A 14,114-nucleotide genomic window follows, 5' to 3' on the forward strand; every position below is an offset into this window, starting at 1 on the left:
AAACGTTTCCACTCTCTAAACCTTAAAAAGTACTACTGCCTGTTACAGTTTGCAACTTTCTTTCTGTGCCTATTTGTTCAGTGGCCAACTGGGAGCACTGGGCAGCTTTCCAGCATGAAAATTTGGACTCTAGAGTGTGACCTTTAAGTACTCTGCAGTCAGTGCGAAAGTTTCCATTGATTCCAATGCCATTTGGAGCAGGGTCTTGGCCCTTCATGTAACCTCATTTTCTGGTAAACAGTAAATTGTTGATAACATTGGCAAAGGATGATAAGGTAATTGATTTGATTACAGTTGTAAATCTGATTTTATTGGATTTAGCCAATAAGATGCCTTAGAGATGTGTGAAGAATACTTTAAGCGAGCACGATATTGTAAACCTTACTTTACAAATTCAAATCAAATGCAGAACAACCTTTTCTTAGTTCACTGAAGTTAATTCATGCCTCTCCTGCATTAAAACCATGAGTCTAGTAATTTAAGTAGGGAGCAAAGTTCCTTACCAGTTCATACCACTGACCATCCAGGCGGTTCCATTCAAACAGCAGAGACTCAGGAACTGCGCTGCTATTCAGTGTAAAGAACTTTCACTCTGTGATGTGAGGGACCGACCCTTCTGCCCTATACAGCTGGTGGTTCAGAGCCCAAAGACAGCATTTATTCAACTTGAGCTGTCAGATAGAAAGGGCAAATGTACCGGCAGGTAAGTGAATTAAGCATTGTTCAGTAGTTAGTAATATCTAATTATTCATGACACATTTGTCATATGCTGTTAGGAGACATTAAAAATGCTAATGTCTGACCACTCTATTCAGTAAGACATCTGCTGAGAAAACAGAGTATGCATTTCAGGTAATGGTGATTACATTCCTATAGATTACATTTCCTTGTAGAAAACTTGTTTCAAAATTTTATTTACTTTTTGGTGGACTGCAGTTTCCTTTATGAAAATGTAAGGGCTAAACCTTATGCTTATGGAAAAAAAAAAAAAAAAAAAAGGTATAAAGAAGACCACAATGCACTGTGAAGTGTGCTCTTCATAATCCAGTCGGCAAGTTACATCACTACCATGTATCTTTCCAGTGCAAAAAAACAGCAAGCCTTTTCATTTTTATTGTTTCCAACTATATAACATTCTCTGTGGATGCTATACTAAAGTTTTACTAGTTTTCCATAAAACAAATATCTGTGAACTCCATTACTGTACATGAGACGATTGATTGACCCACATCTCTATCAAGTCAAGCAGTAAAAGGATGAAGATATAGACTAAGATTTGCAGAACCCAGGACTGAAGTTTAGCTTTGGAAGTTATCCTAATGAGAGCTTAAAATATCTGCAATATAATCAGGTATTTCATTTCTAGAAAATGAGCAAGTTTAGGTAACTTCTGTTGCTCTTCAATTCAATGGGAACAAAAGCATCTTCAATATAAGGCTATCTTGCAATAAAATGAAAAAGAAAATATTTCTGCTGAGGCTGCTTCTGGTATCCTTAATGAAAGGACTGACACTTCTGAAGATAGCTGACCCACTGCCAATCTATACAGCTACTGTATTGCAGTTACAGATGGAGCTTGTAGTCATTACTAGCCTCATTCTTACCATTATAAGCATTAATGTGAATATATTTTATAAACATCTTCTGCGTAAGGACTGTCTTGGTAATTATATTACTGACATTTGCTTGTCAAGTATAATATGTCCCATATGCCCTTATCAGGCACATGAGAAAGTCATCTCTTCCTCCTGGCTATTAAGTGCCAAACCCGATCAGTTCAATCACTTAGCTCTTTGCTGTACTGAATGTAGCTCTTTACTTAAAAGTCTTGCCATATGATAATTGACCTGATCTTTAATGGGAATAGAGATGTCTAATTCCTCTGATTTCAGTACAGCCACATCCTTGACCATTTGCAGAGAGGATACAGCTAGGTAGCCAGTATTTCACACCACTCAGCTAACCTGTAACACCTGGGAGATACTGACTGATGCAAAGTCTATCCACTCACAAACAGACCCACCTCAGAGCAAGCAAGAACTTTCCAGGTGGGGCTTTCTGGGGAGCCTGTACCAGTCAGTATATATTCATCATAATGAAATTACTGTCTTTTTTTTTTTTTTTTTTTTCACGCTGTTGCAGTCTCCATCGTCTCCATCTTTGGAGGTTTTCCAAACCTGTCTGGGTAAAGTCCCAAGCAACCTAGTCTGAGCTCATAGCTACCTTCCTTTGAGTGAGGGCTTGAACAGAAGACCTCACTATTTGCCTTCTGACCTGAATCATCTTATGATTTTCAGTATTGGGGAACAATAAGAAATCCTTAAAATTCTAATTCCTGAAAGAAGAGAAATACAATCAATAATCCACAGCATAGATTATTAGTGTAAGTTTAGAAAACACTGCAAGGAGAGAAGCTATCAGGGATCCTACATACATAATAACTATGACTTATGTATTCAACTTCTTGTAACTTTAGTTTTCCAAATAATGGCCAAGTAACAATAAACGTTATTTCCTAAAGTCAAGCCACATACAATTCTGAATAATCCTAATATTAAATCCTTTATAAGGAGAAGAACAGTTTTGAATACAGCAATTAAGCACTTAGGGAGACAGGCATTCTTGGTTCATGCACACATAACTTCTCAATATTAATGAAAATTAAAAGCCCAGAGTAAGAGAGAGGATGGCTTGAATCTCACCATCGTATTAAAGTAGGCTTTCTGTAAATAAATCTCCTGAGTGTGACTGTTCATAATTTTTCCCAACTAATTACTTCAGTTAAATGGAGTTCAGGATGTATTATAAAATTATGAATATTTCTTTACAAATTCTTACAGCATGGCTCCATTATTCTGAGTTTATTTACCTGACCAACTTCAACAAATAAGAATAGGTTTTCTTTTGAAATTCTGTGATTCAAATTTATAACTGTTTGGCCTAACTAATAGTATCCTGGAATGGTCTCTACAAAGTAGATATTTTTTTCTATATGTATAATAAGAAGAATCTGTGTTAAAATCATGTACCACAAAAACAGACAAACCAATAGAACCAAATGCAAAAAAGCCACAAATAATAAGGAAACATATGGGGGAAAAAAAAAAACACAACGCATTATCAAAGCAAAGAAGCAAAGAAAGCGGGATCTCCGTATTTGTTGAATAGAAGTTTGTGGTCAAAAAATATACCTTCATCCATATGAATGTCTGTTAAGAACACCTATTTACAGGAAAGTTATTCAAGCCCACAAGTAAGTTGGAGGCAGCTCAACTATGCTTACAAAATACAATTCAATGCGTTGCACTGGGAGTCATTTCTATTCATCATCAGCCATTCTCTAGCTGCAACAAGGCAGAGGCTTCATCTGTACTTGTCCTGTCCATCACACTGAAGGGTTTGGCCAGAACCCCAGCAAGCTGGCAAGAATCAGTTGGCAAGTTCATGACATTGTCACGTAAGATCATCTTCTTGGTGACCTTACCACCAGTGCTGAACTTGACAGTGATAGTTCTCCCCAAGAACTCAGAGACCTTTCTTTGACTGAGTTATCTGGTCAGAATACAGATAGACTGCATGGATTTTCAAAACTATTGTTCAGCAAAAAGCTATTAATAGTATTCTAAGATTGCGATCTATCAGACAGGTGCAGCCACAATGTGAATGAGAGGTATAAAGGCAGAGGAGAATGGAGACTGTGCAGAGGTGTGCAGCTGTATTTTGGGATGGGGAATACATACATGCACCGCACGTGGGAGGAAGGGAGACACCAGAAAACACTTCCCCCCAAGTAAATCTGTCCCTTACCACAGAGTAAAATGTTACCTGTGAAACACATGGGATAAATCTCATATAGTTTAAATTACTTGGAGTGCATTAAACACAGCATAGCCAGCTGGTCAAAAAAAGGTGATTCTCCTGCTACATCTAATGTTGGCGTGGCCTCACCATGAATACTGCATATAGTTCTGGTCTCCACAACATAAAAAGGATGTTAAAGTACCTGAGAAAGCATCCAGAGGAACACAACAAAGTGGTTATAAGGGCAGGAAGGCATGTCCTGTGACGAGAGGTTGAGGACACTTGGTTTGTCCAGTCTGGAAAAGAGGTTGCTGAGAGGTCGCCTTGCTGCTCCCTGCAACCGCCTGGGGCAGGAAAGCAGTGAGGGAGGTGCTGGCCTCTGCTGCCTGGATACTGAGCAGCACAAAGCAGCACCAGGCAAGTTTCAGAGTGGACATTAAGAAAAATGTCGTCACTGGGAGGATGGTCAGACACTGGAACAGGCTTCCTAGCCAGGTGGGTTGATGCCCCAGGCCTGTAAATGCTCAAGAGGCATTTTGATAACACTATCAATGATGTGCTTTCACTCTTGGCTAGCCCTGAAGTGCTTGGGCAGTCGGACTGGATGATCTTTAGAGGTCCTTTCCAACTGCACGTTCTATCCCATTTCGGGTATATTAATTTCAGTGTACTTATGACAAAGATCAGGTGAGAATTTCCCATCTGCAATTTTCTAAAACTGATCAACAGAACTTTTTATTTCATTTCTGAGTTTTGCAAGTCATAAGCAGTTTCAAAACACTAAGAAAGACCAACTGCAATTAAAATACAAACAAAAAAATATACAAAGCAAACAAAAGAATGAGAATAAAAAGCACTGGAAGGCCTCAAAGTAAAATAAAACTTCACATTTTAAATTATAGTTCTGAAAGATTTATTGTCTATTGCGCATCATTTTCAAAAGTCCAGACTTGTTTCTTAGCTCTACTAGACTCTCTCAACATTTTTTCCAAGCAAACTTACAATTCAAAAAGTACTAAGTGGATTAAATTTTCCTCACACCTTGTATGCGTTTGGACAGTTTATAGTATTGATCTTTATCTTATTTGCTGTATTATTAGAGAGAGGCTCTTTGAGATACCATGGAACAGTGCACCACGTGGGCACACAGTAAGAATCAATCTCTGCTACCATAGAATCTAAATAGATACCAAGAGTAAGAGAAAATGAGTGACAAACAGATGTAGCCACACAATAAATCAGTGATAGAGAAGTAGGTCAAGTATCAATACCTTGGATGTTAGTTGAGCAATTCAAATTTACCAAAATCCTACAGTTCTCAAAGTGGAATAATAATGTTTATTCTTTGTTCATTTTAGTCTCTGTGAGAGTTTTTAACAGTAAAGCCATGCACCTTCACACATCAGAATGAAACAGTAGGAAAAACAAACTCTTCTGAGCCTTGTAAGAAATGACTTGTCTGACACACTTGCTCATTATACTTGCTCTCAGCTCAGCTTCCACTTTGCCTGAATCAGAATTTCACATTCTTGAGCATCTTCCAAATTGCACAAGTGGACAAAGGGAAGAAAACCACCTCTTCTCCTCTGTGCAAGTGAGAATTTTGTCATTGACTCCACAAAAGTCTGAGCTATAACAAGCAAGCCAGTATTTTGAGATTCCAGCCATAAAAGGAAACTTGCAACTTCTAACTAGCTGTAGCCTCCTAATTCAGTAAATACAGTGTTACTTACCACTGCTTGCAATAGGCCACAGCCTTCCTGTTAAGCTAACAGCACAAGCCTCGGGATTTCTCAGTCTATCTAAAACCACCAACCAAATGTTTCATTTGTGAAATACATAGGTGTTCTTTGTTTTTATAACCCTAAATAAATAAATAAATAAAAAGGAAATAAGGAACCAAACAAATTCGTTTTCTGATAACTTATAACTAGTAAGATTGGTTAATGGTTTGAAAAAAAAAAAAAAAAAAGTTCCACTGCTCCATTTGACATTTCATGAAATGAAGCAACTTTGTCATACTTGACTGCATTTAGACTTAACAACATGTCAAATTTCTGAGAAAAACAAACAAACAAACAAAAAACTGTGGGCCATTTACTGAGACAAAGTTCCTCTGGCAAACCATATGCAGAGAAAAAATCCCTTATGATCTATTTATTTATTTTATTGTAAAATAAGGTTTATATTGCTACTACCACAGATTCGGTGAAGCTGCTTAAAAAAGGCAAGGTTTGAAAGGCAAGGTACAAGCAGCAGTCTTACATACCACCGAATATAACTTTTTAACCTTTTCCTTTATTCTAACTATATGGAGTACCTACTGAACTTTGATTACTGATTACCTACTTTATGCATTCCCAAACTCCTGAATAAGTGTATGTCCCTCATTTGAAGTGATGTTAAGCCTTCATATAAAATCATATTTCATGTTATCTTCCTTTATAGCAAGATAAAGCACCGACTGTTGAAATGCTAGGTATATGTGTCTGCACTCTTTTATTTCTCATAGCTTTCCTTAGCATGACAGCAGCACAACTGTTTCTAAATAAATACCTATGGGAGCAATGATTTGTGATTCTGAATACATTTTAACAAAATCTAAGTTCAGGACATTTACAATTTTGTTTAAAAAAATCCTTTAAATGTGGTCATTTCTCAAACATTCTAAGTCACCATCTTTGCACCTCTTTTCTAGTCTCATGCCTAGACAAGAAATTTACTTCAAGGTAAGTTATTATGCAGGTAGACTATTATGCAAATGTAATGCAGTTTACACAGTAAGTACCATCTTCAAGAAATTTTACCTCCTCGTTTTCTTTTCAGGTAAGTGTGATTTAGACTCCTAAGTTCTCCAGCAGGAAATTTAGGGCTTGAATTTCTGTCACTAATCTTAGATTCACAAAAAGATATATGTGCTTGTCACTTGGTATGCAAGTCAAAACTTAGATACTCTGTAACCCTGTACCATTTCAGTTACTCTTCTCCCTTTGCAAGTTACAGGAATGCACTTATCTTCAAGTGCACACAAACAAGCATATCCCAAAATGGAAAATATTAAATTCAATGCTGTTGATGGTGTCTCGTTTTGTATAAATATTCATTGGAACAAGGATGGAAATCTTGTTTCCTCCAGCTCAGGGAAGTGATCTAACCACTATAGTGCAAAGTCAATCTTTGTCTTGGAAAAAAGATTTCTCACTAACTATAGAATTTCCTGTAGCTTGATAATTAAAGCAGTTTAACTATATATAGCTCAACCAGATCAGTCTCAACCACTTTCCTGCAGACAGTCAAGAGATGCATGGTTTAATTTCCACTGCAATTATAATCCCTGTAATATCTTTTTGTAATTCTTCAAATGTCTAAGACTCCCTGAACTTCATTTAAGTAATTTGAAAAGTATTCAGGAGGAAATAAGAATGTGTAAATGATTTTTTTCAGAGGTAATGGTTTGAAAGAAAGTAGCTATATTTTGTTCAATATTAGGCTACAAGACCTAAATGACTTAGGTGAAGAAAAATAAAAAGCGACGTGATAAATGATGGTATTTCAAGGAAGAAAAAAACAAAACAAACAAACAAAAAAAACCACAGAGGTCCTGCATTCAGTGCATTAGGAACCCGAAGAGAGAGATGGACCAAAATTAAATACTATAAATACAATACCAGAATTAAATACCATACAATTGGTTTGTTTGGAGGGATCTCCTTGAGAAGCACTTTTGTAACTGCCTGAGGATCAGTGGACATCATGTTCACCTTGTGGATCCATGTAGCATAGATATATGAACTCAGTTCTACTTTGCCTCACATCTACTCATCTATGCATAGACAACACTTTGCAATACAGGACAAGGATTCAGTTTCATTTTACTACATCAAGTAGCTGTTACAGTATTTTCAATACTTCAATACAGCACATAGCTGCTATTGCTTGTAGCTGTAGTGCTGTTTATAAGTGTACAGAATATAGAAGCTCTAGAACTCCAGTCTGCACATGAATAAATTTTAATTGTTCAGGTAGACTGTAGTGACCCTTATTGTACTATTTATCTTCAGATCTACTGACCTCTCTGCTCTATTCATTATATTTTTATGTTCACATCTGCAGTATGCTTGCACCCCCTTTAGAAAAAAACTAAAATTATTTTTTATGTACTATAAAGTATATAAAAAGTCTTTTCAGATTTTCACCTTCGATATGTACAAACTGCTTCTTTCCTCTCTTAGCAAAATCAACTTGGGAATTTGATATAGAGCAGTATTTGCTTTTGCTCTGCTTAACAATTCAGTGTTTTCATGAATACACAGTAAGTCTTTAACACACTTAGCAGAATGCAACTGCATCTCTTACCTTGCCTTTCAAATCTCAATGGCAGAGTCACTCCTGCCCTATAGTAACCAAGACTGTCTTTATCAATTCCAAAATGCATTTCCTTCCCACAGTAACACAGGTTAGTTTAGTTGGACACACAAAAAAAAAAAAAAAGAAAATCTGAATGGAACAAGTTGTTCAGTTTTCACAGATTCCTGTCCTCAATGTGCCATGGCAACTTTGCCTGACTGATTATTATGGTCAGTTTCTTAGAAAAATGGAGTCCCAGTTATAGAACAACCTGCCTTTCCTGCTGTGTGAACTGCAACTCTCCTATTTAAGTTAACAGAAATATATGAGACAGAAGCTGGACTACTGCACTGCTAGCAGCATTGATTGGCATGCTGTACATTGACTTTGTTTTTTAAAAGCTGTTTTTGTTAAATCATATAGTAAATAACCAGTATTCTTCATGTTGGTATACTGCTGTCTGATTTGGCCTTGAAATCATAAAGGGATCTTAACTGTTGTTCAACTCTATTAATTATTTTTAGTAAGTTTTCTAAAATCTGCACTTACGTGGTCTTTTCTACCAAATGCTGAATTCTACAAGGTTCATTACCACTTTTCTGGAGCATTAAGTTTATTGTTTCAGTCACTATCATTACCTCCAAAGACCTTTTTTTAAAAACTGCTTTTTAGCAGGATTGTTTGTTAAGACAGGAATAGAATAAATGGAATTGTTTAGCTGTAGTCCAACAACTCACTAAATTTCCATCAACCAGTGCTCTGGGCACTGAATAGACTGACTTCAATCTATCAAGAATTGATACCATATTTCCCAAAGTCAAATTTCATTCTTTTAGCAGAATGTAAACTTTCCAACTATTTCCATATAAAAGTTTCATCCGATAAGTTAGAAGAAATGGAACACATTCCAAAAGCTGCTCCCTGAAAATGCTGTATTGGATGCTGGCATATCTGCCCAGGGTATTTTATACAGATGGCATACAGATTCAGTTCAACTATTCAACCAGTACTTTTCTATTCTCCTCTCAGGGCACTTTCTGCCAGTCTTACCCCCCACCCCCACCCCCCTTTATTTATTTATTTATTAACTACAATCTCATATATAAGATTAGAGTTTTATAGTTTTGGTGTTGCTGTATCTTAAGATGTTCACCTTTACTATTACCTATGAGAAGCTTAATACCATTATTACATAGCAACATGTTTTTTCTTCATTTAGTAGCATTTCAGAGGTCTGAAGAGACCCTTGCTTATTTCTGTCATTACTTGAGAGAATGGGACAGGCAAAATACTTAGTACAAACGAGTAATTTATGTAATCATTTTAAAAGAGATTTAGGGTTGAATTACATAGAAACCTGCTTGAAAAACTTCAGAATGGATTTATTTACTTTCAAGTCTACCATTTCATAATTTCCTCTGGTGGTCTCCGACCTCCCTAATGCTGCTAGTGAACATATATCCTACAGCACTGCTGCTCTTGCCTTTACAAATTCTTCCCCAGCATTGCTTCAGCAGTCTCCTTTCTCAAATTGATAAAATGTAACTTAGGGAAATTCCTCACTTTTTCAAAATGGGCCTTGTCTATACAAATGATTTGCAAGCAAAAGAAAATCTTTATCAAAAGACAACAATAATTATAACAATTATTGGTTTTGCCCAGAATTAAAACATTATTCAAACCCAGTTAAACAAGAAACCGGCATGAAAAACCTTGTCTACGGCTGAAATCATGTGCATTTTCTGAAGCTATTTTTTCAACAATTCTCAGTCTTGTAATGCATGAACTTCAAGCTACACATTCCAGTCCTTCCTCTCTGAAATCACCGTTACTGAAATGACAATATATCCAGCCAGGGAATGGTGTAAATGAAGCCAGCTTGACTCAAGATTAAAACATGAATAAGCAACAAACCAATGCCCTTCCCTGTTCTCCATACTGGATTATTTTTATTTTTGCATGGCTTTCTACAACTCACAAAGCCAGCAGTATGAACAGCAGAACGCTAGTTGAAATAACAATCCTATGTATTTCTCAGGGTCAGGAATCTTAGGTGAGGACAACAGTGACATCACCCAGGCTTTTCCAGTGAAAAAAAAAAAGAATAAGATTATTTTATTTTTTAAAATTACTACAAAAAAATATTTTTTTCAAAGCATCTTACATACTGAGGCTTAATTCCCAAAGCAAGATGCTTCACATTTGAAACTGAATTTGCCACTGTTCTTTATGTACAGAATAATGGTGGCTGATTTCCCTACTAGCTAAATAAGGACTCCTCACAAGCAGCCAAAATATTGCACAAGAGAAGCCACATTTTCTCAAGTTCCTAAATTTTTGAGACATATGATTTTAAAATGAAACATTATTTTAAAAGGAAACAGTAACACATTTCTTTAGTTATCTGAATGCAAGCAACTCTGTTCTGGCCATTTTGGCTTCAGGGAACCTGCTTGTTAATGTAATATTAATTTACTTCACTAAAGGAATTTAGATTTCACAACTAGAATCTCATTTATATTTTCCAGACTGCCATTTTCACTCTGTAAGAAGCATCAAAGTCTGTACTTATTTCAAATGGCTATTCGTAAAACATGATATTATTTCATATACTCACATATGTGAAAATCTAGGCTTGCATCTCCCTAGGAAATTTTTCTTTATCCAACACAATGATGTTAACCTGAAAAGAAAACAACACCTTCTGTATTACGTGGTATACTGTTCCTTCAATAACTCTGAAACAGACTACATTACTGTTTAAGAATAGCATTATACAGTAATGACCCTAAGAAAGTAAAGGACTGTATCATGTTTCTTTGAGAAAACACCTTTCTTAATCCCTTCTCTTTATGACACTTAAAACCAGAAAAATGTATAAACTCAATAAAAAAAATCATAAAATTTACTGTTAAGAACTGTTTCAGTGCTTTTCTTTATCCTAAAAGAGATATGAGCGAATTCTGTAGATGGGTAAAGGCCAACAATTTATTTCAGGTTTGTCCTTTTTTAAACATAATTTGGACTTATAACTAACTAAATAAATAAATATTAGTGTGCAATATATTCAGATTAACTCCATAAATATTTTAATTATTTTTAAATTCAATATTTTATGTTAATGGTAGTCCATTAGACTACCATTAACATAAAGGAAGTAAGGGAATTCCAAATAAGTAACTACTTACTTTGAAAGACAGTTTTCCCCTTAAAAATAATAAATACAGAATCTATTTTTTCTATGAGAAAAAGTTGCTTTTAAAATTTAGGGATATGATTAAAGAACAAAAATATGAAAGTGGAACATGGGGAATGAATCATATCAGTAAGCCCAATTTGTCTGCTAAGCATCTCAGAAACTGAGACTGACCATGTGTGAGACTTAAGGTCAATGGTACAGCATCAGCACTCTGCAGAAGAGGTGAGAGCTGGTCCTCTCTGGGCACTGCAGGTGCATCTCTCCTTCAGGGGGAAAGGAGCAGATGTGGCAAAAACCTGCAGTGGATCCCTCTCCTAGTAGGGGTAAGCGCTTGCACAGGGACAGCTCTTCCAGAAACCAGTATGAGACAGGACTGTTTAAGCACTGAAAGAAGAAGGATCTACACTATCAGTTGTGACAGACAGAAAACATTATGGCAGTGGACAATAAAATAGTCTAGTGCTGTCAGCAGTTGTATGACCCAACACCTAGACAAAAAAATCAGGTGGTAACTTTAAAACAGGTGGTGACTTTACTTAGATAAAAAAAAAAATAGAATTTTGTTATCTTCTGTTATCACAGAATCACAGAATAATCTAGGTTGGAAGAGACCTCCAAGATCACCTAGTCCAATCAGCACAATTTGAGCAAACATATGTAAAAGGTGTTGTTTTATTTCTCTGGGCATGGGGCTTAATTCATCCCTGGAGTAGTTCCACTGAAGTCCATGGAGCTGCCTGAAGGATAAACTTAGGGTCGTTCAGATGACCACAAGTGATTAAATTACTGCACTTAATGATATTACACTCTCACCAGAGATGTTCTAACAGATTGTATGTGTTTCTTAACTCAATTGAAAAGAACAAACTAACTTAATTGAAAGGAACAAGTTTAGATCTCCAGCTTGCATTCACACTCCCATTTCTCCTGTCTACCAGCAGGCACACTTATTAAATCCATCCCTATGCTATTCCCTTGTTGATGATCTAGCTGCTGACCTCATGTCTACCGGGCAACAAGGAGCCCTAGCTGTTCTAGTCATTTATGGGCAGTGCCTTCTTAACAAACAAGTTTGTGCATTTCAAATTGTGTGAGCGCACATCAAAATAGTCTGAATTCAGAGTGATTTATTCATTTATTTTACAACTTGGCACAACCCCTCTTATGTTTTCTTATAAATATATTCAAAACAGATTGCTTTTTTGGGTCATAGGCATGCATACACTGATACAAAACCCTGTTTTCTACCTTAATATTGTTGTAGAATTGCTTTCAGAAGATATTTCACAGGAAGATACTTAGGGCATTATGAAGACAGAAACTAATTTCCCTGCATTTCATTGTTCGTTTTCTCTCCCTGCAATGACTCTGAGCATAGCAAGGCAAAGGTTGATTTGTTTGTAGACATATTTCCTGTCATCAGTCCAGAAGCTTTTGAATTTCTTCTTGGATTTCTAATTGCAGCTGCCCATAGAGCTTCCTTCGTGTTTTATGAATTGAGGAGGTATGCCATGACAGATGTCTTCAAAAATATGTGAGAAAGGTTGTCACATTTTTAAACAGAACTATTTTCATTAAATCTCTGGGATCAGAGATAGCTGCTGGTCAGCTTTTCTGTGTCTTTGCTTTTTTGTATATATGACAGAGTACAATACTTATGAGGGATAGTATTTTAAGCAGGAACACAAAATCAGGGAAAGAATATAAAACTGTCTTCTCTACTCTTAACTGCTCCATTGCAAGTAAGTAATGATTTGTATATTCAGGAATATGAGTACCTCTATTACTGAGTGGGGACAACCTGCATTACTTTATATAATTATTCAGACTAAGAAATATAAGTTATCATACCATGTATCATAATTTCAAAGAATGATTTCCTTATATTCCATATACAAAGCTTCTCTGATTTTTACTGTTCACATTCACCACCCTGCTCTCTAAAGACAGCTACATCTATTAAAGTGAATTCAGCAAATTTATTACACTTTCTATCCACTCCTATCTAATATATTTTCTCATGTGGATTAATAAAATAAGGGTCAGGCTTCTGAGGATGACAAAGCATGAGTCAGTCAGTCTGGTTTATATTTCATCAGAAAGTGCTAGCACACCTTTAGATAAATATACCGATCAGTCTAAAGCTGTCTCCTAATTATGACAATACATGTTAGTGATATCTTTTCAAGCAAGAGCTGCTGACATGTAAGAGTTAATAGTGGCAGGAAAAAGAAAAAAAAAAAGGTAAAAAATATTAAAAGGCCAACTACTGAGTAGTCCTTGGAGGTTTTTTTTTTTTTTTTTTTAATTTGCATCTAAAAGAATATGACTAGAAAAAGAAAAGAAGAGAATATGAAATCTCGTATCATCATGACTTTCAATTGGAGAAACATTTATCAGAATGAATACTTTTTACTATTCTTGGTGGTTTTATATTTTAGCGTGGAGCTCTTTTCAAATAGAAATACAAAGAAAAAACATATTTCTGTAAAGTGTACGAATGGTGTTAAGAGCGAGAAAGGTCTTTAGAAACAGTTAATGCCTTTAGGGAATTCAACTATTAATAGAAAGCTACAGTCGAGATCTAAAATACCAAGCAAAGTGACTCATAACAGAGTATGTTAAAAACAAGTATCTGCAGAAAATATTACTTGTGTTAACAACTGCATTATTGAGGAGCCATGTTGTGCAGAAAAGATAGACTGCCTTTTGGGTGCTGAAGACTCCATGCAGCAATGCTTATTTGCAGAAGGGCATGCAGTTCCAG

At 35.9% G+C, this 14,114-nt stretch overlaps 1 long non-coding RNA gene across 1 annotated transcript in view; it reads right to left on the reverse strand.

The window, feature by feature from the left end:
* Positions 1-10,744: 10,744 nt before the first annotated feature.
* The window catches only part of LOC136791398 (uncharacterized), a 315,666-nt gene continuing 312,296 nt past the window's right edge, over positions 10,745-14,114 (reverse strand). Inside the window, exon 6 of the long non-coding RNA XR_010833355.1 lies at positions 10,745-10,831. This is a non-coding gene — a long non-coding RNA (uncharacterized lncRNA). The remainder of the gene's footprint in view (positions 10,832-14,114) is intronic.

Source organism: Anser cygnoides, chromosome 8 (assembly GCF_040182565.1).
Source record: "Anser cygnoides isolate HZ-2024a breed goose chromosome 8, Taihu_goose_T2T_genome, whole genome shotgun sequence".
In the NCBI taxonomy this organism is placed as follows: Eukaryota; Metazoa; Chordata; class Aves; order Anseriformes; family Anatidae; genus Anser; species Anser cygnoides.